General features: G+C 38.5%; 1 protein-coding gene across 4 annotated transcripts in view; it reads left to right on the top strand.

Moving 5' to 3' along the window:
• gcgra (glucagon receptor a) overlaps nucleotides 1–27,986 on the top strand; it is a 78,505-nt gene that overhangs the window by 30,610 nt on the left and 19,909 nt on the right. The window contains exon 1 of one of the 4 annotated variants that reach the window (XM_083524508.1): nucleotides 26,214–26,312. The exons of 2 other annotated variants lie outside the window; for them this stretch is intronic. The gene's annotated coding sequence lies outside the window, so the exon portion shown is untranslated. Of the gene's footprint in view, nucleotides 1–26,213; nucleotides 26,313–27,986 lie in introns of those variants that run through there. One more of the 4 variants, XM_083524510.1, reaches the window with a different exon arrangement.

The following is a 27,986-nucleotide window of genomic DNA, read 5'->3' as shown; positions in this document are numbered from 1 at the left end:
TAAGCCCGATGTTCCTGTGGCTCACGCATTAACGCTCTGCTTTGGATCAGAGTGCTGCGAGTTGCTCTGGCGGCTCGTCCTCCGCTTCTCCAACTGCAGGATCAAGGTCGGCCGCATGGCCTCTGTGTTGCATGTGGTGTGTGTGTGTGTGTTGTGTCAGGCTAGAAGCATACGATAAACATGCCACAGCTGTAAAGGTCTGTTTATGAGGCGACTCGATTAGTCTTGGACTGCTGTAAACACACAAAGTGACCCTGGTTGGTTGAAGCCTGGTTTCAGGAAAGTGAAGAACAAAAAGAACAATTTTGATTGGTCACAAGGGGGTGGTTAATTTTCTTTATCCGATGCTAGCATAACTACTGTTAGCATTGGCCTGCTGTTATAATTTCTATAAGTATCCTGTAAGGAGATCTTTTGTCGAACATTTATGGACACGAGAGAGGAAGGCTGGTGAGGGAGTGACCGTTTTGGGTTGGAGTGGAAGATCTGCTATAGCGCTCCAACCCTAGTGAACACCCTTTGAGTGAATATGGAATCATTTCTCCCAGGCCTCCTCACCTCACCTTCCTCAGTACCTGACTTTCCCAACATCTTTGTGGCTAAATGAGCACCAATCTCTAAAATGGTCTTGTGAAACACCTCCCCAGAAGAGTGGAGTTTATTATTTTTTATTATTATTCATCATAAACAGCAAATGGGGATTAAATCAGGAATGAAATAATCAAAAAGCACATAGCAATCTTACGTTCATGTGTCCACAAACTTTTGTCCATATAATATATGTAATAACTTGTTTCACAGACAGTCCATGAGAGTAAATGCAACAATAAATGGATCAAATTTGGTCATTGGAAAAGTTCATGATTTTGAAGTGTTTTATTGTATTGTTTATTATACTGGATTTATTTGCCAAATCTGATCAGTGTGCAGCACTTTTTTTTATCAGTTTTTAGTTACATTTGATGAAAAATATATGCGAAACAAGTTATATTGTTGGAATTATGCCAAAAAAAAAAAAACGCAACAAAATAAAACACCAAAAAACAATCCTCTCTTGAGGACTTTTTCCTGTGGTGGAAAACCTACTATCAATATATCACTGGAGATTACAAAAGCCTTATTAAATAAATGCAATCCCTGTACGTAATCCCACCACAGCACCAATTTGTATTAATGAGAACACGTTGCTAATCTTATGTACATCCGCCGTACACGTTCCTGCGATTGAGCTGTTACTATAGAAACGATAAGCTCCAAATTCATATAAACATGGGTTTGCATGGCTTCTATTAATAATACTGTATTAGATTGAAGGAGTAGAAGTAGCTCAGTGGTTCGGATGTTGGACTTCTGATAAGAAGGTTGCGAGTTAAAATCTCACCACCGTTAATCCTGCCATTGCTGGGCCCTTGAGCGAGGCCCTTAACCCTCAACTGCTGTGATAATGTGATAATTGTAAGTCGCTCTGGATAATATGTAAATGTACTGTATAAGAAAAAAAAAAAAACATTTTATTTTTGCTTTCTGTTTCAGGCAATAAAAACGTAGTTTTTTCGAACGCATTCCAAAGTGCTTTTAAAAACGATGCCGCATTTTTAGTCGTTGCCATGACGTTTCAAAGAGCCAGAATGTAAATAAACCGCAGGCGGAAATGACGCGCATCGGAACATTTTACATTTTGTTCATGCGCAGAACGGCGACATTAGCATTTTCAGCCCTTTTAGTGTGTATGAGCAACTTTTAGTTTTTTCAAATTTTAGTGTAGTCATTGCCGTCTGACCAATCAGAATGGAGAATTCAACAACACCACTGGTGCAGTTTATTAGTACTAATACTCTTTTGTATATAGTGTCCTGGCTGATTTGCATTAAAGGACTGTTATGGCACACGGGGACGACGTATGTAAATTCTCAGCCCTCAGATTCTCCAGATCTTGTGATATTGTAAAAGCAGATAAATAAATAACTGCAGCTCGTTTTCACGCTCTCAAGTTTGTCATGATATCTCAACCAGTCTAGCTAGTATCGGTTGAAAATAGGCTTTCAGTGTTGTGTAGGATTATATAAGCTGTAACTCTTCTTGTGTCCTTACTGTAAATCCTAAACACAAGCCTAAAAGACGTATCAGAAGCACAGGAGCAATAAAAAATATCGAAGTTTTTTAGCAACTGTCTGAGGTAACTCTAGTCTTGTATTGATTTCCTCGTCAGAAGTGAAGCCCCTGCTTTCTTTCTTAATCCGATTGATAAAAAAATGCTGCTCGTTTGTATACGAGCTGCCTCCATTGCATGACCTGATATCTAAAATTATCTCAGCTAATGGGACGAGAGATGTCTGTTTTTTGTACGTTCTTCACATCTCACTTTGCTTTCCTGTGTCTTATAAAGCGATTTTTTTGTTCGATTCAGAGTTCGTTGCTGTTGTAGTTGATTTGTTTTGGCCTTTCGTACTTTCCTGCTGTGTAGGGTTCTAGGTACGAGAATAAGAACTGGGACAGTGGGCCCCAGCCGAGGGCTTCCCAGCAGCAGGTGCTGGTTTGATTTACTCCACGTTTATTGTGTGCTGTGGAGTAAGGGATTACTGTGACATTTGCTTTCACACACACACACACACACACACACACACACACACACACACACACACACACACACACACTCAGTGTGATGTCTTACTTGCAAATTCAGACCACTACATGAGCCTTTTCCACCAGGACTACTACTTCTTCTGTTCTTCCAAATGTAATTTAGTTTTTCGTCTCGGACTGATGAGGCGATGCAATCATCAATCACCTCAGGAGCTTCTTGTTTCGTATAATTCGGTAACTTTGTGGTCCCTGATTTGGTGACTTTTTGTTCGGGTCGCAAACATGATGTGCATCCATCAAAAGCGTTATTCAGAAAAGAGAAGGTCTCAGTACACGAAGTTCTGTTTGCAGGTGGAATTCGCCCGCATACTAGTGATGAGAAGATCGGATCATTTAAGTGACTCGGTTCTTTGAATCGCCTTCATCGAAATGTATCTTTATTTGAGTCATTTTGTTTCTTTGATCAGAAATAAAATGTCACATTTCCAATAAGCAGATCATCCAACACGTCCACATACACCAAATTTGATTGGTGTATATAGGAGTCACGTGACTCGGACCAAAGGGCTCATGACAGGAACTACTCTATTCTGTTTCCTGTGTAATGCACTGCATAGTGTATATGGGAGTCACGTGATAAAAAGAACGAACAACTCAGACTTCAAGAGTTGAGAGATAAACTAATCAGGTCTGTTTCCTGTAAATAGCCTACAGAAAATGTGCGATGCTTTGCTCATGCGCGTCCAGTAAATAATGAACGAATCAGTCATTCTTCTTTTTGAGGAAAGCTGGAGATCGTGAGTTAAGGGTTGGCGCAAAAAAACTAAAACATGGAAGAAGTCATGAAGATCCCAGATGCACAGTTGGCTGGCTAATAAATATATCATTCAGCTGCATATCTAATCTATCCCTTAAGTAGCCCTAAGGATAAAGATATATCATTCATGTGTTCAGAGTTTGAAAATCTAATCTATACCTGAAGTTCCCTGAGGTTGCAAATCTGATCAGTCATGTATCACAAAGTGAAAGTCTGGTCTACCTAAAATGTACCCTGAGATTAAGGATCTGACCTAGCCTTCAAAGTTTTCCCTGATGTGGTCCACAAGTGTCTTGAGGTTAGGTATCTGTTTTAGCCCTTAGCTGTGCTGATCTGGGGTTCGAAGTTATATTCAAACTGACTATAAACCTATGTTTTTTGGCACTTGTTAATAATAGAATTTATCTAAGAAAGCCGTTTTGCACCTTTCAGGGCATTTTATGAACGTATGCGTTCTCTTTGCCTTAAAAGCGAAGCCTTTACAGGAACATGTCGAGAAGTACAAGTCGTCCAGCGTTGCCTCGAGTCATTTTGTAATTAACGTGTCCTCGAGCTGCTTTCCAGCACATTCCAAAGTTGATTTAAACGATCGGCTGCTTCACGAGCAGCCTTGTTGATGGAAGCCCATTTACACTGTTGACTTGCTGACCTTCATTAAAAAACCCAATAACATACGCTGAGCTGTGATGTATTCCTCTGTATTCCTCGTGCCGCCTGGGGTTTGCAAAATCCGCTCATGCGGTGCACGGGGCGTCTCCAGGCTTTGGCATGCCTGAGCCATGTAATACAGTATAATTACGTTCATTGAATTCATCAATCGATAATAATTATAACGTGTCACGTGTGTGTGTGTGTTAATACCCTGAGGGCTTGATTAAAAGCCACCACTATCAAATGCACTCTGGTAAAGTTCCTGTAAACACATTTGTTGGGCGTCTCTGAAGGTAAACATTTGTTATTTTGGTTCATATGATGCACGAAAATTCGGGGCTAAATCATTTCTGGGCTATCAGGCATCCTGAGGTTACATGTCTGATCTATATCCCTAGAATATCCTGAGTTTAAAGATCTAATCTAGTCTTGAAGTGCACTGGGGTTAAAATCCTGATGTGGTTCTTCTAAGGTTGAAGATCCCCACACATGCAGCACAAGCCTGGAGATCTGCTCTAGCCCTCAGTTGTTCTGAGGTTGAGGATCTGATTTTTCTAAGGTTAAAGATCCTACCTTGCCCTGATGAACCACAAGCCTGGAGATCTTCTCTAGCCCTTAGTTGTTCTGAGGTAGAGGATCTGCTTTATCGCTCATGTACCAGTTTTGTCTACACCAAATATACCCTGAGACTAAAGATCTGATCTAGTCCTGAAAGTGCCCCCGAGAGTGAAAACCTGATCTAGTTTGCATGTTCATTTTTTTATCTTCGCATTTCAAGGCAGATTTTATGGGAAAAAATTTGATCCAAAAACATCAGTTTGCTGGTTACATAATGAATTTGGATGCGTTCTATCGCTGGCTACGTAGTATATAAAGTTTTTTTGTTGTTGCTGAATTTACCCTTGTGTAGTATGAAATAAACCAAAACACTCAGACTAGCAATCGCAAAAGGAGGCTAAGACTTTAAATCAGCCTGCACCCTAAATTCACGCGTTAGCGGTGACTGTCACGTCATACAATACGGTGTTACATGAGAGACCGCTGATCTGCACACACTGCACCCTGCACATCAGTAAATCCCAGAGGTGACAGCAGGTGCGTTTTCAATCACTTCTTCGGAGAGGAGCTGCCTCACGTGCACCAACCTGTACTTACTGTTAATGCGCGCCGGCTCTCGACACGTCATGAACAGCTGTCGCGCACTTGGTGTCTGTCTCTAATTAGAAACGGAGAGTTCTCTCAGTTTCTCAGGTTCTCAGGTCTCGTCTCTTTTGCCTTTCACTTTTCATTAGCAGACTTTTTTTGTTACGCATGAATAACCAGGCAGTGTCCTGTCTCGAAAGATAAGGTACCTTCTGCCTCCAAGGAAACAGGATGAGGAATTCAGAGAACTAAAGAAAGATGTGCTTAGAAAAAGAAAAACCTCAATAATCTGGGTACATACTGTACAATTAATGCTTTATGTAATGTAAAAGAAGGCGGAGCTAAGCCACTTTGGTCCCAATTCCGGGTGCACACTGTGCGATTTTTAATAGTCATTTGCGATTGTTGCTTGTCAGAGTGTACGAACATGATTGCCGTGTCACACTGTAGGATGTCAGTCGTCAAAATGTCAGACTGTACAACAGTCAAAAAACAGATGCACGCAAGAAAAACATCTCATCCAAAGTAGCTAGCAGAAAACAGCGTAATAGCATAAATAAACGTCGCATTAATAATGTTGTTAATCATATGCATATGCTCTATTTATAAATACATCATACAAACACTACTTTTCTCTCCATAACTCCCTCCATAATTAAGTTTCTCTTCTTGCTGTACTGATTCATTTCCACATTTTACATGAGGTAATCGCCTCATCAGGATCGGCGCTCCTGTTGGTTCTCGGTTTGACGGTTGTTGTAGGAGGAGTCACACTGCGGAGGAGTCATCACCCGTATCATGGATGGATATATTACAAAACGGAGTTTTCTTGAGGTTTTTCGGCACTTCAACGATTTTATCGGTGCTACAAAAATGCTCAGTCTCTCTCATTTGTACTGTTGAGATGAAACTATGAACCGCTGTAATCATCGTCACCGTCACCTCTGGGCACAAAGCGGCTTCCTTATTTTCAGTTCCCAGGGCTGAAACAGGAGGAGAGCCACTCGAACGTAATGATGTGGTGCGGTGGAGCAAAGACAGCAGGCCTGTCCTCTCAGCTGCAAATCACAACACATCAAAGACATGTGGACAGAGAGAGAGAGAGAGAGAGAGAGAGAGAGAGAGAGAGAGAGAGAGAGAGAGAGAGAGAGAGAGAGAGAGAGAGATTTATAAAGCAGTAGTTTTGGAAACCCTGCATAGATTTCTTTCCATACTGTCATTAGCCACCTTTTGTTCATAACACTTTATCACTGACTGTTATTGCTTTTTAACGACCAATCACTGAGCACTGTAGTTTACAACAACCAATAAATTATCACTATTGTTTATAATCACCAATCACAGATCACTATTGCTTATTGCTTATAATGACCAATCACTGATCATTATTGCTTACAACAACCAATCACCGATCACTCTTGTTTATAATGACCAACCACTATTGCTTATAAAGACCAATCACAGATCACTATTTCTTAAAGCGACCAATCACTGATCAATATTGCTTACAACAACCAATCACTAGTCACTATTGTTTATAACAACCAATCACTAATCACTTTCGTTTATAACAACCAATAAATGATCGCTATTGTTTATAATCACCAATCACAAATCACTATTTCTTAAAAACGACCAATCACTGATCAATATTGCTTACAACATCCAATCACTGGTCACTATTGTTTATAACAACCAATCACTCAACACTATTGCGTACAACAAACAGTCACTGGTCAATATTGCTTATAACGACTAATCGATGATCACTATTGTTTTGTCTCACATGATTGTTTGCTCCTTGTTTTAAAATCATTTCTTGATCATATTTTCTCTAATACAGTAACTGCGAGTTTTCCCACACATAACTGTTTCCTTGGTCTATTCTCCAACTCTTCAGTACCTCTGCTTCATTTTTGCCGAAGTTCTGTATCGAAATGATTGAATTTTGTGTACATTCCTAAGAATTAACAATCAATGTTTTAAAAATGAGCTTTTGAAACAAATGGACTCCTGAGAATTTCCTTTTCTGAGAAAAGCTAGAAACGGGAAATTCATGGATGTACACAAAGATCACTTTATAATGATTCTAAGTACTCATCAGCTCTTAGTAGCTTATCAGCGTTAAACTGAACAATGTTTTCAGGTTTATTAGCAAAGCTTAAACATGTCAAGAAACAGTGTTGATGCTGAAATGGTGAAAAATCTCTCAACTTTTCAAGTTATTTTTACAATTTAATGTTTAATTCTTACTCAATTTTTGACCAATCACATTTTGGTAGGACAATTTTTTAAAAACTCCGTATTCTCCAGATCTTCACATGCAAATGATCATCAACATGTTCATTCCAATGAGTTGAGATCAAAGCTCCATAGCAGGCCACTCAAGATCTTCTACTTTAAACCAAGTACAGGGTATAGAAGCGTTGTCATGCTGGAACAGATTTGAGTTTCCTAGTTCAAATATACATATATACTTTTTGGGGAAGTGGTAAATTAGTGTATGGATGGTCATGGGTGCAAATCCCAGCACCACCAAGCTTCCAGTGCTGGGCCCATGAGCAAGGCCCTTCAACGTCAATTGCTCAGCTGTGTAACTGGTATACCTGTCAGTGGTTAAGTGCGTCTGCCAAATAGCATAAATGTACACCGGGGGAGTGGTGGCTCCAGCGGTTAAGGCGCTGGGTTGCCGATCGGAAGGTCTGGGGTTCAAGCCCTGGTATCGCCAAGCTGCCACTCTTGGGCCCTTGAGCAAGGCCCTTAACCCTCTATGCTCTGGGGGTCCCTTACGAGGAAAATATCAAGGTCCGTGACGTCGGAGTGACAAGGGGCCGCCTTCCCGTGGGCTCACCACCTGCAGGAGGGACCGTAAGGGACGGTGCTGTGAGGATTGGGCAGCAGTCGAAGGCGGGGGCCTGCTTAGACTGCTGCCCCCGCGACCCGAATTACGGATAAGCGGGAGAAAATGAATGAATGAATGAATAAATATATATATATATATATATATATATATATATATATATATATATATATATATATATAAAGCATACATTAGCTACTTTCCCACTGAAAAAGCTTGGCAAAACGATATGACTTTTGACAGCCTCTACAGGAGCACTAACTTTCGAGCACCTGGATATTGAGCGAGGCCGCTCCGCACGATGAGAATAAACAGCCGTGGTTTGCTTTGCACTTGGCTTGGAGGTTTTGCATGTGATATTTATTCATGCTTAGACAATACGTTCCCCTCTCAGTCCCTGTCGCTCTGCAGCTCGTTGCTTGCTCACTGTCACATAAACACACTGGCTCATGTAATTAATCCACGGTAGGCCCGTTGTTCATAATTTACCTTTAAGAAGAGCGAGGATTTAATGAGGTTAATGGAAAGATCAACACGAATGTTGATAAACGAATACGGACTGAGTAAACTCCAGACGCTTTTTTCTTCTTTTTTTTAAGTGCATGGAGTTCCTTTAATATGCACTAAACCTTAAAGAAAAAAAAAAACAGCAAGAGAATATTGATTGTTTGTGTGCTAGTTTAACTAGGTTTAAAACATGCTAACAGTGTTAAGAGTGTGGGGAGAACTTTAATGAGAAAGATTTGGTCCCTGGAATCCCTGGAGGCTTCGCGTCTTGTGTAAGAGTGAGACATTATAGCAGTGGGACAAACCCTGGACTAGCACGCTCACATGCTAACATGGTTACAGGCTAGCAAACAACTCTAGAGCTTGACAGGATTTTAGAGATAATAAACAGCTTCCAATATATAATTTATAGACAAAAGTATTGGGACACCTGCTAATGTGTCCTGCTACTGTATTTGTTTTGGTTCTTCCCCAAAACTGCTAGCAAACAGTTGGAGCCACACAATTGTACAGGACTTCTCTGGATTTGTTGGTATGAAATTTCCCTTTCAGTTGATCAAGTCGACCCTAAAACTGTTCCAGCATGACAAAGCCCCTGTGCACAAAGCCAGCTCCATGAAGATATGCTTTCCATGGTTTGGAATGGAAGATCTCCTGCTTGAGATGCTCTGATCCTCAGCCCTATCGAACACTTTTGAGTTGATAAATTGATGAGTTGACCTCATCTACTTAGGAGCTCCTGGTTCCACAACTTCAATTGACTGTAAAAGACTGTAGAAATGACATTTCTGTACATTACTCATTACGTATTACTCATCACACACTCCCGTGCTCTTGGTTTTTCTCCCCTCTGAGGTTTTGTATTGTTTTAATGATTTATAATCACACTCTTGATATCAGCCAAATGAGGATGGGTTCCTCTATTAAGTCTCCTCCCTTGAAGGTTTCTTCCTCATACCATCAAAGGGAGTTTTTCTTTACCTTAGTCACTCCAGGTTTCATGAGGAATAAATACACATAATTCTCTTTTATATAAATAATTTTTTTGCTGTTGTTGTTTTTAACTAATAACATTCTGTAAAGCTGCTTTGAGACAATGTCCAAAGTGAAAAGTGCTATAGAAATAAACTTGAACCTCCTGACTTTGCTGAAGCTCTTGCGGCTAAATTAATTTCAAACAAATCTCATCAGTGCTGCACTTTTTTACACTTAACACCCTTGTAGCTAAACTAGCACAACAATCCAGAAAAATCTAGTGGAACATCTTTCCAGAAGAGTGGAGAATATCAACAATAATAACTGCAAATGGGACTAAATGTAAATCAGATGTTAAAAAAACACATGATTTTATGCTTGGGTGTCCACAAACTTTTGTCCACACACATTTTTATATATAATATATACATACATACAGTAATCCCCTGCTTTACCGCAGTTTAAAAACAGGTAGTTGTAATGGTTAACCTTTACTTAAGTTCATGTCAGAGCCCAAACTTCTTTACTTTAACTTGAGTGAAAAAGTGCAGTCAGAACTTCAACTTTACCCAGAGTCTTTTAAAACATGAGCATCTGACCTTCTACTTCTACTTCCCCCTAATTCAAATAAAGGGAAAATCTCATGCTAGCGCATCTCATCTCCTATACAATTGTGTGGTAGTTTGCTGAAGACCCAAACACATCTGGGCAGGTGAAGAGTCCCAATTCGTTTTTCCGTATTGTGGAAGTGTAGCTTTGTAGGATTTGCGTATTAAGCTGCAATGAGTGGTGCTTACAGCTATGACAGCATTCAGTCGAGCTGTTATAATGGATTCTGTCATGATGTCTCTTTACATCAAACGTAAACCAGGTTGCCGGCGTGACCTTATTATCCTGAGAGTACATTTATTTCCGTCCAGGATGTCAGCTTACCTTACTGAGATCGTTACCGCTGAAACAAACCAGTTGCGTCATTCGTCCGCATATATACCTCGCCTGTTACATTTCCACTGTAATGTTTCTGCAAGTCTTCACAGTCTCTATATATGCTAATGAAGGTAAACACTGGCTCTCCGGTCAAACTCTTCACTTTCTTTTTAACAACACAGACTTTTTTGTAACGTAGGAAAATGATTAGCCGGGCATTCTGGGTTCTTCAATCAGTCCTGGGTGTTCAGTCATCCATTTTGTCTTTGTCGATCAGCCGAGTGGAAAAATATGAAAGCTTGTTTATGAACAAGTTCATTTAACAAGGCAAGAAAATTTCTTTAAACACTTGGGTAATTATGCGTAAACAAAAAAAAAAAAGGGTCTGCCCTTGAACGTCAGCTCTCCTACTCTGGAATTCAGCTCGACTTAATGATCCAGCCATGTGTCTAAAAAAAAAAAAGAAAAACACACTGAGAACTCAAATTTTGTGGCATGAAATGACCCCAAATAGCTGCCAGGTGTAGTTTCAGCTCTTGGCAGCCAAATGCAAAAATTTCATACCATTCCGACCCTAATTTTCTCGCTGAGACAATCGTGATCATTCTGTCTCAACATTCTGAGGTACAAAAGCTCCAGTGAAAAGGTTTTTAGAAAGATAACTACATGGTTATGGCACTTTTTCAGGAGATTTTTTTTTTCACTTTAGATTGATTGATACACACTCAGACCTCGAGGGAACCCTTGAGGGAGATCACTTGTTGTTACACAGCAGTCATAAAGTAATCGTGTCAGACTTTCTGTCTGTTAGACTTTTCATCTACTTATCCAGTTATTTACAAAATGTCATTTACAACATTTACAACATGATGCTGGGAAAGCCTTTTCAAAGAGGCCATTGGTTATGTACAGTGGTGGATGAAGTACCATGTAGGTAAAGAAGAGATACACTCGAGAAAAATTATATTCCAGTAAAAGTAAAAGTGCTCCCTGTAAACTTTTACATGAGTAAGTGCACAAAATTATTCAACTTCAATTGTCTTTTAGTATTCAAAGTACTATGATTTATTATAGCTATATTTGAAACAGAGCATGCGCTTGAACCTGATTGGTGATTTGCTGTGTGTTTGCTACGTTTTAGCCACTCGCGATTTCGCGAAATGTAGTTAAGCAAAAATGTAATATTATATATATAAAGATATTTGGAATTAGAAAATGTAATTGAGTGAAAGTCTCCCCAAATGTAAATACTTCAGTAAAGTACAGACATTTAAAACAGCTACTTAAGTACAGCAAAAAATTACATGTACTTCCCTATGGTCCAGCATTGGTTATGCCCAAACCAGATACTTGCATACATGTTAGTAACAGGTAATCTATAGTTATGTGCAGTCTTGTGGACGGGTAAATGGTTTTAAAACAGGAAGTAATGCGAGCAGTTAAAAACATTATTTGTGTGTTTTGTTAATCACGATTGCAGAAATAGCCAGCATAAGAGACTTCTTTTGTTGATTATTTAAATAGAGTCGCTTACAACTCCACTATTAGGTTTGTTGTAAGGCTGTAAATTGGACTTAAGGCTGTGAATTGGGTATAAGGCTGTAAATTGGACATAAGGCTGTGAATTGGACGTAAGGTTGCTCTAGATAATTCTACAGTATATGAAATCTGTCATGTAATACTAAGGAAGGTAAATACAACTGCAGTTCAGGGTCTTTAATAAAGCAACAAACAAATCCAAATGATGAAGGGCCTAGCGTGGGTAAGAACCTGTCTATGATCATGTGATGTTGAAGCAGACTTTAAAAGGGCGAAATGAGATTAAAGACAATAACAAAAACAGATCAGGGATAGAAGTAATTAGGCTTGGTGAAGTCACTGTAAGAATTTACTTGCCCAACAGTCATATAATAGTGAGAATGTGTGTAATTAGCGTTGGAAAGCGTGTGGTGTGGTGTTGTGTGGTGTGCAGCTGGAATTTATATTTATGACAGCCATATTCGCCTTTTGTGGTGGATGCTGGAACTGGACTTCCCAGCTGGCTAAGAACTGACAGAATTCTCAGAAATGTTGATGTTCAATAAGGCATTTCAATATTGCCAATGATCGATTTGTATGTGACTTCATGTACCAATAACAATCAAAGTGCTGTTCAGTGAACATCCAAGTGTCCTCAATGTGCAATCCTAAGCCTGGCTCAAGGACCATCAGAAGCCGGGCATGACTAAAGCTCTGAGAGTTGCTTCCTGTTTTTAATCATGCACTGGTCCATGTTGAGTGTTTCAGAGTGTGGAGCAGCGACGGAGGCCTACACACTGTAGTGTGTTGATGAGACAATTAGGAAATGACTTACAGTTTTGTGAATAATTTTTTCAGCTTCAATAAATAAAGGGCAAACAACTCCAAAACAGGATTCTGGCTCACTAATCAGAATCAGTAACAGGCTCAGAGGTCAGGACTTTAGCAAACAGGATAATTAATACATGACATCAATAAAGAAAAAAATGCCAGAACCAGACCAGCAATCAGAGAATAAACAGACTCAGTATCGACAGATGAATCAGGACAAACTTCGCAAAGTTCAAATGAGAATCACTTAATACATAAGTCTATGGCACGATCTACGTAATTAAGCACAAGTTTGTGTGAGGTCTTGGGTTTGTAAGTCTACAGATTATGACATACAAAATAGCAATATCTGATTAATAACCCTGTGGAGTGGTGGCTCCAGCGGTTAAGGCGCTGGGTTGCCGATCGGAAGGTCTGGGGTTCAAGCGCCGATATCGCCAAGCTGCCACTCTTGGGCCCTTGAGCGAGGCCCTTAACCCTTTATGCTCCGGGGGTCCCTTACGAGGGAAAGATCAAGGTCCGTGACGTCGGAGCGACGTAGGGCCGCCTTCCCGTGGGCTCACCACCTGCAGGAGGGACCGTAAGGGACGGTGCTGTGAGGATTGGGCAGCAGTCGAAGGCGGGGGCCTGCTTAGACTGCTGCCCCCGCGACCCGAATTACGGATAAGCGGGAGAAAATGAAATGAAATGAAAAATGATTAATAACCCTATTCAGATGGGACGCCACCATCACGCTTCACTTTTGAAATGGTTTTAGGCAGGTGATGAGGGACTGCCTGGTTTCCTCCAGACATAACATTTAGAATTGAGGCCAAACTGTTCAATTTTGGTTGCATCAGTCCAGTTAAAAATGCTTCTGCTATGTGAAAATAACATATACAAACATTTGGTGTATGGTAGGTCTGTGAGCAGAAACTCCTTGCTGAGGAGAGAGGTCAGAAAAGAGTGACCCAGAAGTTTATGGTAACATAAATAACCAATTTATATGACAGAAAAGGAACTCAGAATGCATAAAAGACAGATAAAATACAGTTGGAGACCACATTGGGTTCCACTTATGCTAGCTAAGAATTTCCTGAATCAGGAAAACTTTTTTCAGATGGTTTATGTAAAAAAATGTATGAGGTTAAATATTACGCGGCTTGTTAAATGTTGCAGAACTACATATCTGAAAAATCTGGTGTCCCAATACTTCTTTCTACACATGGTATATTATCAGGTAGGTGTATTTGGCTGAGGAACTGTTTAGAGATGTAAGTGTAAACGATGTAAGATCAAGTTTTTGTATTTTGGTGTTGTAATGTTGCAAGAAGCGATGCTAGACTATAGATAGCACTGGTCAGCATTATCTTCATGCAATTAGAACAGGTTTTTGTGACGAAATGGTCATGTGTGAGGGAGATAAAAAAAAATTTTAACAGTCGCCCAGTCCAGACACATGCCGTGGCTTGTTTTCAGTGTGTGGAAGACGCTGATCCTGAGTCAGTTTACCTCAGGAGAGTCGTCATTTATTTTCTGTAGCGTTCAGAGGTGCTCGGCTGGCATGCTGAACCAGGCAGCTCAACATCTCTGAACTCTGCTTCACCCCCTTATTGGATCATGGGCTGCACGAGCAGTGAGGTTAGCACACCGTTCACGTTATCAGCCTCAGGGACGGTTGTTTTTCTCTCAAATTTCAGGTGCGGGAGTTTGAGAAAGCGATTCTCAAGTTTATCATTCACCAAAGCAGTTCTTTAAAATACAAATCGACCAGATGTGCGGTATAACATGTACATTACATGTAGTAGAGGTGTAAAACAATATCGAAACATGTGAGTAATGCTATATTTTGTTTGGCGATACTGTATCGATTCCCAAAAACGCAATAACGATGTTTAAAAAAAACTTTTACAAGATTAATGGCAGTTGTTTTATTTTGACCGTATATCCCGACTGCTAAATAGATAGCAGTCTATTATCTCTAAAATTAAACAGAGACAGAAAGTACTAGCATAAGGACACGCCACTAGCGTTAGCGTTAAAGTAAGTTTATAGTTAATATATAAGGCGGGAAATATGTTAAAATTATATAAAAAAGTTGCTGTTTTAGCATGAGTGATGTTCGTGGTTGCACTCACGCTGCCACACACATAAAACCACACAGCTGCCACACACTTACAGCCTGTCTTCCGTTGCCTAATCGCATTCTGCACCTTGACAGAAGAAATAATAGTCTTTCTTCCTCTTTCTTTTCTTGCCTTCCTGAAATTTTAGCTTTTAGATGCAAAACACTAGTTAGCGCTTAGATCATCCTTCTACTGATAGCCTAATGCTAATGGAAATGCTAATAATATAATACAATAATTATCATCATCAATCCCACATCATATTAGGTGTCTAACAACTATGTGCACATGTTTTAATCCTACATTTAAAAATGACCATGTTCAGTGATTTGTACTTATAGTGTTCATGTATTGCTATACGCTTGATGCCACTGAGGTGTGATACGGGTAAGGCTGGCACAGGTTTCATGGTATGAGTAGGTTTAAAGAGTTATGGTTACAGGATTCCTATACATATTTCATTTCAAATTTCCATACCTTTCCAGACTCAAATATGCAGACTTGCTGAAAGATTTTTAAGAGCATATTTAACATACATGATTTTAAATTCAAACTATGTGTTAAGTTACAATCTCTGATGCATGTCAGAGTCAGAATCTCTTATGTGTTTTTCCATGTGTTTAGTCGCACAATAGGGGGCGCTGTACTGTAATGTCAACTATTGCCTCACAACATAACAACCAATCACAGCTGTGCAGATCCGGTCCAGCAGCGATTTTCTGGCAGCGCTGAGAGTCTGCTCCTAACTCTTAAAAAACACCTTTAGGCCGTGTCCACACTGATACATTTTGATTTGAAAATGCATATTTTTCTCTCCGTTCTGGTCTTCAGGTCGCACCGAGACACCGTTTTTTAGTCAGTGAAAGTGCCACTTTTTGAAAACTTTTTTGCAACGCAGTGTAGACTGTGAAAATGGAAGCATTCGAAAACAATGACACATTTTGAGTCATTGGTGGCGACATTTCAAAGAGCCGGGAAGTAAATAAACAGCAGGTGGAAATGATGCGGGTCGAATCGTTTTGCTCGTGCGCAGTACAGCGACGTAAATGTTTTCAGACCTTTCAGTGTGGAAAAGCAACTTTTGGGAAACAATTGAAAACAAAAGTGTGGAGGTGGAAAGTTTTTAGACAAAAACACAGTTTTCTAATGTATCCGGATTGGTGTAGAAATTGCCTTTGTTATATTATACTATATATATATATATATATATATATAGTATATATATATATATATATATATATATATATATATATATATATATATATATATATATACAGTACAGACCAAAGGTTTGGACACACCTTCTCATTCAAAGAGTTTTCTTTATTTTCATGACTATGAAAATTGTAGAGTCACACTGAAGGCATCAAGGGCTATTTGACCAAGAAGGAGAGTGATGGGGTGCTGCGCCAGATGACCTGGCCTCCACAGTCACCAGACCTGAACCCAATCGAGATGGTTTAGGGGTGAGCTGGACCGCAGAGTGAAGGCAAAAGGGCCAACAAGTGCCAAACATCTCTCGGGGAACTCCTTCAAGACTGTTGGAAGACCATTTCAGGTGACTACCTCTTGAAGCTCATCAAGAGAATGCCAAGAGTGTGCAAAGCAGTAATCAAAGCAAAAGGTGGCTACTTTATAGAACCTAGAATATGACATTTTTCAGTTGTTTCACACTTTTTGTTATGTATATAATTCCATATATAATTCCACATGTGTTAATTCATAGTTTTGATGCCTTCAGTGTGAATCTACAATTTTCATAGTCATGAAAATAAAGAAAACTCTTTGAGAAGGTGTGTCCAAACTTTTGGTCTGAATTGTATATATATATATATATATATATATATATATATATATATATATATATATATATATATATATATATATATATATATATATATATATATACAATGAGGAAAATAAGTATTTGAACACCCTGCTATTTTGCAAGTTCTCCCACTTAGAAATCATGGAGGGGTCTGAAATTGTCATCGTAGGTGCATGTCCACTGTGACATAATCTAAAAAAGAAAAAAAATCCAGAAATTACAATGTATGATTTTTTAACTATTTATTTGTATGATACAGCTGCAAATAAGTATTTGAACACCTGAGAAAGTCAATGTTAATATTTGGTACAGGAGCCTTTGTTTGCAATTACAGAGGTCAAACGTTTCCTGTAGTTTTTCACCAGGTTTGCACACACTGCAGGAGGGATTTTGGCCCACTCCTCCACACAGATCTTCTCTAGATCAGTCAGGTTTCTGGCCTGTCTCTGAGAAACACGGAGTTTGAGCTCCCTCCAAAGATTCTCTATTGGGTTTAGGTCTGGAGACTGGCTAGGCCACGCCAGAACCTTGATATGCTTCTTACAGAGCCACTCCTTGGTTATCCTGGCTGTGTGCTTCGGGTCATTGTCATGTTGGAAGACCCAGCCTCGACCCATTTCAATGCTCTAACTGAGGGAAGGAGGTTGTTCCCCAAAATCTCGCAATACATGGCCCCGGTCATCCTCTACTTAATACAGTGCAGTCGCCCTGTCCCATGTGCAGAAAAACACCCCCAAATCATGATGCTACCACCCCCATGCTTCACAGTAGGGATGGTGTTCTTGGGATGGTACTCATCAATCTTTTTTCCTCCAAACACGTTTAGTGGAATTATGACCCAAAAGTTCTATTTTGGTCTCATCTGACCACATGACTTTCTCCCATGACTCCTCTGGATCATCCAAATGGTCATTGGCAAACTTAAGATGTGCCTGGACATGTGCTGGTTTAAGCAGGGGAACCTTCCGTGCCATGCATGATTTCAAACCATGACGTCTTAGTGTATTACCAACAGTAACCTTGGAAACGGTGGTCCCAGCTCTTTTCAGGTCATTGACCAGCTCCTCCCGTGTAGTTTTGGGCTGATTTCTCACCTTCCTTAGGATCATTAAGACCCCACGAGGTGAGATCTTGCATGGAGCCCCAGTCCGAGGGAGATTGACAGAAATGTTTAGCTTCTTCCATTTTCTAATGATTGCTCCAACAGTGGACCTTTTTTCACCAAGCTGCTTGGCAATTTCCCCGTAGCCCTTTCCAGCCTTGTGGAGGTGTACAATTTTGTCTCTAGTGTCTTTGGACAGCTCTTTGGTCTTGGCCATGTTAGTAGTTGGATTCTTACTGATTGTATGGGGTAGACAGGTGTCTTTATGCAGCTAACGACCTCAAACAGGTGCATCTAATTTAGGATAATAAATGTAGTGAAGGTGGACATTTTAAAGGCAGACTAACAGGTCTTTGAGGGTCAGAATTCTAGCTGATAGACAGGTGTTCAAATACTTATTTGCAGCTGTATCATACAAATAAATAGTTAAAAAATCATACATTGTGATTTCTGGATTTTTTTTTTTAGATTATGTCTCTCACAGTGGACATGCACCTACAATGACAATTTCAGACCCCTCCATGATTTCTAAGTGCGAGAACTTGCAAAATAGCAGGGTGTTCAAATACTTATTTTCCTCAATTTATATATATATATATATATATATATATATATATATATATAATATTTTTAAAAAGATTTTATAACAGTGGTCCCCCCAACTCGCGGGGGTTACGTTCTAAGACCCCCTACGAGTTCAGAAAATTATGGACGCACCCCCGCAGTCCTTTTGGTACCTTAGATATTTGTCACTTAAATGCAATAGTGTTTTAAAAATTTGTATGGAATTTGTTAGTAAAAACAGTTCAAAATGTTATTCCTAACGTTCCTGAACATTCGTTCCTGCTGCGGATTCCAGCGAATGTTAGGTTGAGAACCCGCGATTTTTCTGAGCCACGAATGATCAATGGTTAACTGTATAAAAACATTCTTTCGGCTTCTCCCATTAGGGGTCGCCACAGCGGATCATCCGCATGTTTGATTTGGCACGTTTTTAACGCTAAATGCCCTTCCTAACGCAACCCTCCCCATTTATCCGGGCTTGGGACCGGCACTAAGGCTTGTGCAACCCTAATGGATGGGGTCGGTTCCCCGACCAGGGATCGAACCCGGGCTGCAGCGGTGAGAGCGCCGCATCCTAACCACTAGACCACCAGGGGACCGTTGGGTTGACTGTATATATTTTAGAAAAGCGAACAGGGCAATAATTTGTAAACAAAAATATTTCTCAATACTCAATGTTTTTTTTTTCGATCCTGGGTTATTTGAAATTGAAAACAAAAAATTTTTTGCTAAGATTTGCACATGGTGGTGTGTTCTTAATGACAGCTTTTCTAAAATAATATCCTATTCCAAAATTATCTTAATATATCGCTTTGCTTACCGTATTCAACGTTTTGCAAAATATTGTATCGTAACCCCCTGTATCGTGATACGTATCTTCTAGCCGGATACCTGCTGATACACAGCCCTATAACACGTTTTAAACCATTCGATTTGTATATTCTACGCATGTCATGATCTCAAACATTATACCAAACATTATACCAAACATGTGTGATGAAGTGAAGTTTGTATTTTTCACCCGTTATTAGCGCAACTAAAGGCCACTCATAGCAGGACTATATTAACCATTTATACGTTGATAAATGCGCTCAAAGCAAAGAGCTTTGTTTTCCACTCTGAGTTCATTTACCTTTTCAGGGCTATAAAGGAAAAGAGAGCTCTTGAATGAATGTAGTCAAAGACCATCATCCTGCTCTCACAGCTTAAAGTACTCATCACTGCGTACATTCTTTTGAGGTGCATAATTATTGCGTCCTGCATTGCCACCAAGTATCTTCATGTAAAACCATCAATTCAGGATATAAATGTTGATGAAAAGGCAAGCGTTAGATAGACGAATGCAAAAGTTTGCAGGTAGGTGTAGAAGTTGAGGTTTATCAGAACATCAGGTTTCAGACACAGAAGTGTAGCACTTGCCAAAAACACTTGGCTAATTTCCCACTGGTAGCAAAGCACGGTGGCTTGAGAGTCTGTAAACAGCATTCTGGGCTTTATCAGTGACACTGTGTTGCGTTAAAGAAAAATCCAGTCTGGAGTTTACTGCACAAATTTACAAATTCCAGCCTGTTTAGAAGGAGCGCCGGGGTATTTCATCCCCAAACACCTCCCCCCACCCTCTCCTGCTCCACCGATGGAGATAAATCACACAGCCACTATTTTACTGAGTCATCCCTCACTACATTCTCAAGAATGCTTAATGCTTGGTTTCACTCATCCCCTTTGCTAGAAGCATCACTGCCAATCAATTAATGATGCTTCGTTCATGAATGATTCATTCATTATGAACGAGTCTTTGATGTGACTCAGAACGCGAGTCGTCTCAAAGAGGAAAAAATCACAAAATCTCTGTAAGGAAACAGGAAACAGTATGGATTAGTTAATCTCATGAGTCCTCTGGTCCGAGTCGTTTGTTCTTTTATCACGTGATTTCCGTAGACGCCGCACAATGCAATAGATCTTTTTTTTTTTTTTTTACTTCCGAATATTGACATTATTGTTACAATAATTACGGGAGTTACACGATAAAAGAATCAACGAGACGAACAGACGACATGACGTTTACCTGCATCGTCATATTTCCATGAAACTATAGCCAAAGTTTGTGTATGTAGATGTGTTGTGGGATCTGCTTATTTGAAATGTAACATTTTTCTGATTGCAGGAATGAAATGAACCAAATGACTCAAAAAAAAAAAAAGATTCGTTCAAACAACCAAGTCACTAAAATGATCTGATCTGATCTTCACTAGAATCAATACAAAATGCCCCCGGACTGATCATCTTCCTATCATCATGGGATGGGTGTGGTCTCTTTGAGGCTGACTCCGCCCCATCCATAGAGCTTTTTCCACATTTTGTTATGTTACAGCCTTATTCCAAAATGAATTAAATTCCTTATTTTCCGTAAAAATCTACAAACAAAATTATTATTATTAGTTAATTTTGTAATTATCATGTTCATAGTACGTATATATTCATCTGTATATTATATTCAAAGTACATAAACATCTGAAAATTCCTATAATACCATTCTATTTAACTTATGTAAATCATGTAAACACTGTATATCCTGCACTTGCTGTTATTGCACTCTGGTTAGACCCAAACTGCATTTCGTTGCCTTGTACCTGTACATGTGTAATGACAATAAAGTTGAATCTAATCTAATCTAATCTAAAACAAAACCCCATAATGACAGTGGAAGTATCCACCATATACAGTACAGTACACAGTAAAACAAAACAAACTACATGAATTAACAAGATGATGCAAACTACATAAAGTGTGCAAACATAATTCAGTGCAAACAACACAACCAGATATTGAGCACAGTGATATATAATGTATGTATATACAGCATTAGCAGACTCTTTTATTCAGAGTGACTTACAATTATATGATTTATTCCTCCCAGCAGGCTTAAGAGCCTCTACAGTCACGGCTTAGTAGTGCACAATATATAATACAATCAAAGTTAATAGTAACAATATAAAGAAACCATTAAAAGTTTAAAAAGACAAATAAAAGTGCTCTAAAACTTCACTGGGAGACGATGAAGTGAAACGAGACTTGCGAGATGTAATCGCTCTTCCTTGTGCCTGGAAGCAACCTTGCATCATGATATAATAGAGAAAAATCTATTTCACATTGGGAAACTTTAGTACATTTCAACGTGTACATCAATACATCACTTATGTCAGGAGAAAACATGCCTTCGCCCTTTAAAGCTGAAACATGAAAATAACACAAGCGTAACCTGTGTTGAGAGTACACGAGATGTGTTAGTGCAAATAAATCGTCATGTAGTAATAAACACGTGAACATGTGGTGGTTCAGCAGCAGTTATTTGTCTAAATGGGAGTACACGTGTGAGAGTCCACGATATTGTGGAGTCGAACGGTTTCTGGATAGAAACCGTGACGCAGTCTGGATGTGGGGGTCCGGATTAAAAAGCCCTATTTACAAATAATGTAAACGTATAGAAGGAACAGTTTCTAGTCCGATGCAGAAAGAGATCTGATCTAAATCAGCGCCATTCGAGAGTGGGAGTCTGATCCCCTTTTCGAAAAGGAGCTCGGTGAACCGGTTGCCCAATGCCGACGAGCTCGTTTTAGAAATAATCGGATTAGATTGGATTGAATCGGCTGTGCATTAGTGTTCAGGGTGCTGAACCTGACGGACCTTCTCCTCTTTCTCTATCTCTTCACCTATCTCGCTCCATGGTTTGTGCCTCATGTATACACATTGTATCAACGGAGCTGATGATCTCATATATAGAAATAAAGTGAAGATTATTATTCTAATCTCTTATCATCTCCGGGTTAATCAGTAGAATAGGAATCCGTTTGCATTTGCGTACTTGCATATGGGTGTGCTAATAAAATATTTTATCTACATAATTATGTAAATACTGCAAAAACTATTGACATATTTCTGAATCCACTGTGTCAGTATTTCCTTAGTAGCCATGTTTCCAGACATTATGCCGTCATTGGACATGCTAGAAAACGACGAATAGAAATAACCACAGGTAATAAATACACCTGTAAATTAAAATATCGATAAAGATTTGGTTATATCAGGGTAAAATAATCAATTTGCTCTTTTTTCATAAGGATAAAGACTTCATGGAGTGCTCACTGGTGTTTACTTATTAAGTTCCTAGCATAGGCTTGGTCATGTGACCTATTAATGATGAAGCCTTCAACAGAGAAGGAAACGAAATGAAAATCATATGCCACGTGAAAACATCGTGAACACACATTCATCTCTAAGAACGCTCCATTGACCATATAATGGGGGGCCAAAATTTTGTGGACACCACAGCGTAAGATTGCTATGTACTTTTAGAACGTTTTTTTTTTTTACTTTTCTGGGAAGATGTTCCACTAGAAGATGTTCTACTAGATTCTGTGTTGTTTGGTGACATTCTTTTAGCCACGAGGGTGTTAGTAAAGTCAGGTTGTTGAGGAAGATTGAGGGTGCAGTCAGTGTGAAAAATTCATCCCAAAGTTTTTCAGTAGGGATAGCAGGAGATCTTCCACTTCACACCATCTAGATCTTCATGGAGCTGGCATTTGTGCTCTTTGTGTCATGCTTTAACAGGTTTGGCTTTCCTAATTCAAGTGAACGAATGAATGTTAGCGCTTTCAAAGACGTCCAATACAATTGTTTTGTTTTGATTTGTGACAACAGTTTGTGGAAGAACCACACATGGCTGCAAAAGTCAGGTGTCCCAAAACTTTAATCCATTTAGTGTATGTCTGATTTTCTTATTTACAATCTGCCCTTAGAGCCATAGAGTCACCATATTTTAGCTGTAGTAAGCTGTACATCTCAGTTACAGTAAGAAAATACCACGCTTGACTTACTGTTTCTTTGGTTGTGGTTAAAAATGTTGTGATCACCACAGACTGTATGCAATGCTCTGTTTTTGGGTTAAACATTGCTTTTGTTTTGTCTGCTTTGGGAAGAAGCTGCTTATGTGTGTGTGTGTGTGTGTGTGTGTGTGTGTGTGTGTGTGTGTGTGTGTGTGTATGTGTGTGTGTGTGTGTGTGTGTGTGTGTGTGTGTGTGTGTGTGTGTGAGACCAGAACAACTTCAGTTCCTTTGAGCAAAAAGACAAAAAAATAAAAAAAAAATAAAAAAAAGTATCTGCAGCTGACTACTGTTTATCACAGGATGGACGACCAGATAGAAGCAGCAGCCGCATGAGAGATGTGACCCAGTTTAGCATGCGGTCTACATGGAGGAAGTTCTCAGATTGTCTACGATGAACTTTCCATCACCTTGCGAAATGCGCATCCTGTCTCAGGCATGAGTCAACGATCATGACACTCCTGATACTTCTTTTTATAAGGCTTCTTTAATCACGGTGGGGAAAAACATATGAGTTATAAGCATGTATATTTTACTCAGTTATTTATCCAGCTAATCAGCTCAGAACTTAAATTTGTTGGGACTGAGTGAACATCTGCTAGTTATGCCAGCTAGGAGAAATGCCAGGTGTCCCAATACTTTTTCCCATACAGTGTACATCAATTGCCTAAATATATTTCCCTATTGCATGATTTTGGAGCAGAGTAATCCATCATTCTCATTTTTTTTATTTAAACACTTAATACTTGTATAGTTGTTTGGGGTTTATATAGAGCACATGCATGCTTAAATCTCATAATGAGCTCATTACAGATAATAACTGATTAGCTTTATTTACAGTAACAGTTTCAGCTTTGTAAGCATTCCTGACCTCGTTCATGCAAGCGACTAGCGACTTGTCTTGGAGGAAGAACAGGCTGACTTGTAAACAACTTCTAATATGATTACTGCGCTGCATTACAATATCACGTGCTACAGAATCACGTGTATGCTAGTAAATTCATCTTTTACTCTACAGTGTTTTTAAGTGATTAGGGATTATGTCAAATGTGTACCTAAGAGATAATTCACATTAATCCATTTTTATCATTGTTAGGGATCTGTTTTACTAATAAAACAAGCTTTCTGTTGTTCTTCAAATCTTTTCTTTCAGATTCAGTCCATGTCTATATATATATATACTTTATATGCCATTATTGTGGTACAGAAAACAAATAAAAAGTGGCAAGAAATGTAAATATTTACTAATACACATACTTACTCAGTTCTTAATAGAAAAAAAGGAATGTTGCTGAATGGAATGGCAGTATAACAATACTATAAATATTAAAGTAAATAAGTGCAATAATGAAAATATAAGGCAGCATATTCATAATGAATTTAATAAATAAATCCTGAGCTCATTATTATAAAAAAAGAATTGTGATAACTATTTTCACAATACATTTGTTTAATTTTGCAAAAAAACATGAACTAAAGCCCCTTCATTCTATTTTTACTCAATATGTATGCATGTTTACTCACTTTATATATATATATATATATATATATATATATATATATATATATATATATATATATATATATATATATATATATATATATAAAACTACATTATTATATATTCATCCATATTCCAACCAAATTGTTTATTTATTATTATAAAGCTCTGACCCTCAACCCTATTGAAAACCTTTTGTGGCTAAATGAATCTCACAGAAATGTCTACAAGATCTAGTAGAACGTCTTCTCAGAAGAGTGGAGGTTATTATAACAGCAAACGGGGACTCACTGTGGTATGGGATGCTCAGAAAACATGAATCTTTTGCTCAGGTGTCCACAAACTTTTGTCTATATACAATAATTTACTCGGAAATTCATCTTTGATGTTAGAAATGTCTACAAGATCTAGTAGAACGTCTTCTCAGAAGAGTGGAGGTTATTATAACAGCAAACGGGGACTCACTGTGGTATGGGATGCTCAGAAAACATGAATCTTTTGCTCAGGTGTCCACAAACTTTTGTCTATATACAATAATTTACTCGGAAATTCATCTTTGATGTTAGAAATGCAGGAGCAGCTGTTGAATTTGAGATGAAACTGGGGAAAATAAATAAATAAATTATATATATATATATATATATATATATATATATATATATATATATATGTATGTATAATTTCTTTATTTTATTTTTTTATTGTATGGCCTCATTGTGCATCCATAAGATGAACAAGCGCTTAAGACAACGTTGTTGTAAGTGTACCTTAATATAATTAAATACATTTATAAATAAATAAACACATTTTAAATGTTTGCTGTTACATTACACGTCAGGGGTCAGGAGGTTTTGACTTGTTTTCTCAGGTCATGGAAATGTTTTTGATGCTTGTCAGTGATAATCACACATCCCCTGCAGATGTGGTGCAGTGATATTAGTTAGATGCAGAGCGTTGCTGTTTCCCAAGCTGCATTTCCTGCCGTGGTTTTCAGGTTGCACTGTCTGGTTTTGTTTACATTACACGTGTAGTACATGCGGAGTTTTTTCCCTTGTATCTGATTTTTACTGTGGTTTATATAGGCGTTCGATCTGAAACAGGTACACTGTAAGAAATCATGGCTTCCTGGTGGTGTTGGGGCTTCAAAACTAGGCCATGGTTTCACTGCTTGCAAAGAAAATAAATAATAACCACACACAAGCATAATTGGGATCAAGCACATTTCAGCGCTGCGAATCTAAGAGCCTTAATAGAAATGTGACCGCAACATAAACCTTAGATAAGCTCCCAAACCGATAGCCTTGTTTTGTTCGATTTTTATTTGCTTTATAAAAAAACGAAACCTGCATGTGTGCAGTAATTTTAGCAGCAGCAGCACACAGCCTGACTCCGCCCACAGACTGGAACAGAATGGAATTTGAAACGTTTTAGCTAAAAATGTTTCCACGGTAAAGGTGATTTTTGCAGAAACGTTTCAGATTTCGTTCTGTTCTCCAACCTCGGAGGTTCTCCGACTGCAGGTGAGTGAGTGCCCACTTCATTAGCTGTACACATACATGTCGGCCTGTCCGTATATGAACTTTCGATGGAGTTAACTAAAGAAGCAACTAACAAACCAAATAAATAACTATATATATATATATATATATATATATATATATATATATATATATATATATATATATATATATATATATATATATAGTTTTTTTATTATTTATTTAACTATTTTTTTTTATAAAGTTGATCAAAGTGTGTGTGTGTGTTGTGTAAAATTAACATATATATATATATATATATATATGAGAGAGAGAGAGAGAGAGAGAGAGAGAGAGAGAGAGAGAGAGAGAGAGAGACAGAGAGAGATTCTCGCCTGGATTTACGCCTAATGTTCCTCAGAAAGGACATCGTTCTTATTACAGAATTAACTCTGAGTGGTGCGACTTCAGCTCGGTTTAATTTCTTCTTTTTTTCTTCCAAATGATCATTTTGATGAAATACAGTAGACTAATGTAGAAACTAACAATATGAAGGAGATAATGCTCCAAAACAGTTTTGCTTCAGTAAAATGATTAGATTTTCATTGATACTGACAAATGAATGCACCAAAACACCTACATACACAAGCAGCAGGACAGCAAAACCTACCCTGCTGCGAAAATGCTAACTAGCTCAATTATGGGATAATTGGAAAGTTTTTTATAGATAATATAAGCAAAGCATACTGATATTGACTTCCCTTGATTATAATAAAAGCTGTGTGTTTTGCTGAATAGCATCAGGATCTATTGCTCACCCTGAATAGGATGGTTGTGTGTGAGATGAATATACATATGTACTGTATTTTAGCAAAGCAGAAATTTTGTTTGCTCTCCTTTAGTTTCAGTGGAATTGGTGGTTTGTTAAAGTCTGTTATTTCTTTTTACATTTTTAACAAATTTAGCTGGTGATAAACTCGGTACCAAAATATACCTTCAATATTTTGTCTCTCTACTGTTTTCTCATCTGCCAGGTGGCATTGGACTTTCAGAAAGCATAGACAGACTCATACAGTTACACTGTATACTTTAAGATATCTGGGTGTTCACTATCAGAAGAAAAGTTTGTGGTCATCGGATTATAAGATTGGTATGTGTTTGGTATAATCTCTTCTGGGAAGATGTTCTTCTAGTTTGTGAAGATTTGTGCAATTGTGTGATTTGTCCTGCTGTCACCAACAGGTTTTGGATCTTCTGGTTCAGGAAAAATGTAACGCTGCCCCATCCAGACATCTGATATAATTGTGTGCCTTCACCTTTGTGACAGCAGTTTGAGGAAGAACAACATATGGCTGGAAAATTGAGTCCCAATACTTTTTTGCCATATAGTTTATCTCCTGGTTAACAAACGGAATAAGTGCGTTTTTTTAGGCATAAGATACACGGCATATGGCAAAAAGTAAATTATTTGGACACCTGACTGTCTATATATTTAAAGATTTTAGTTTATCCCCAACAATTATATTACAATGTGGATGTTATTACATGTAAAATAATTTACCATGTAAACTGCTTCCAAATAACAATGCAAAATGCACTTTTAAACCATTCCAAAGGTTATAGTGATGTCAAAACTCGAACTCGGTCACATACGGTGCATTGACAGAACATTTTCCATACAAATTACACAATTAAATAACACAAACCCTTCTTTGA

This window comes from Silurus aristotelis, assembly GCF_946808225.1.
Source record: "Silurus aristotelis genome assembly, chromosome: 21".
Taxonomy (NCBI): domain Eukaryota; kingdom Metazoa; phylum Chordata; class Actinopteri; order Siluriformes; family Siluridae; genus Silurus; species Silurus aristotelis.
Note: the sequence above shows the minus strand (reverse complement) of the source record. Positions and strands in the feature narration are given on the sequence as shown.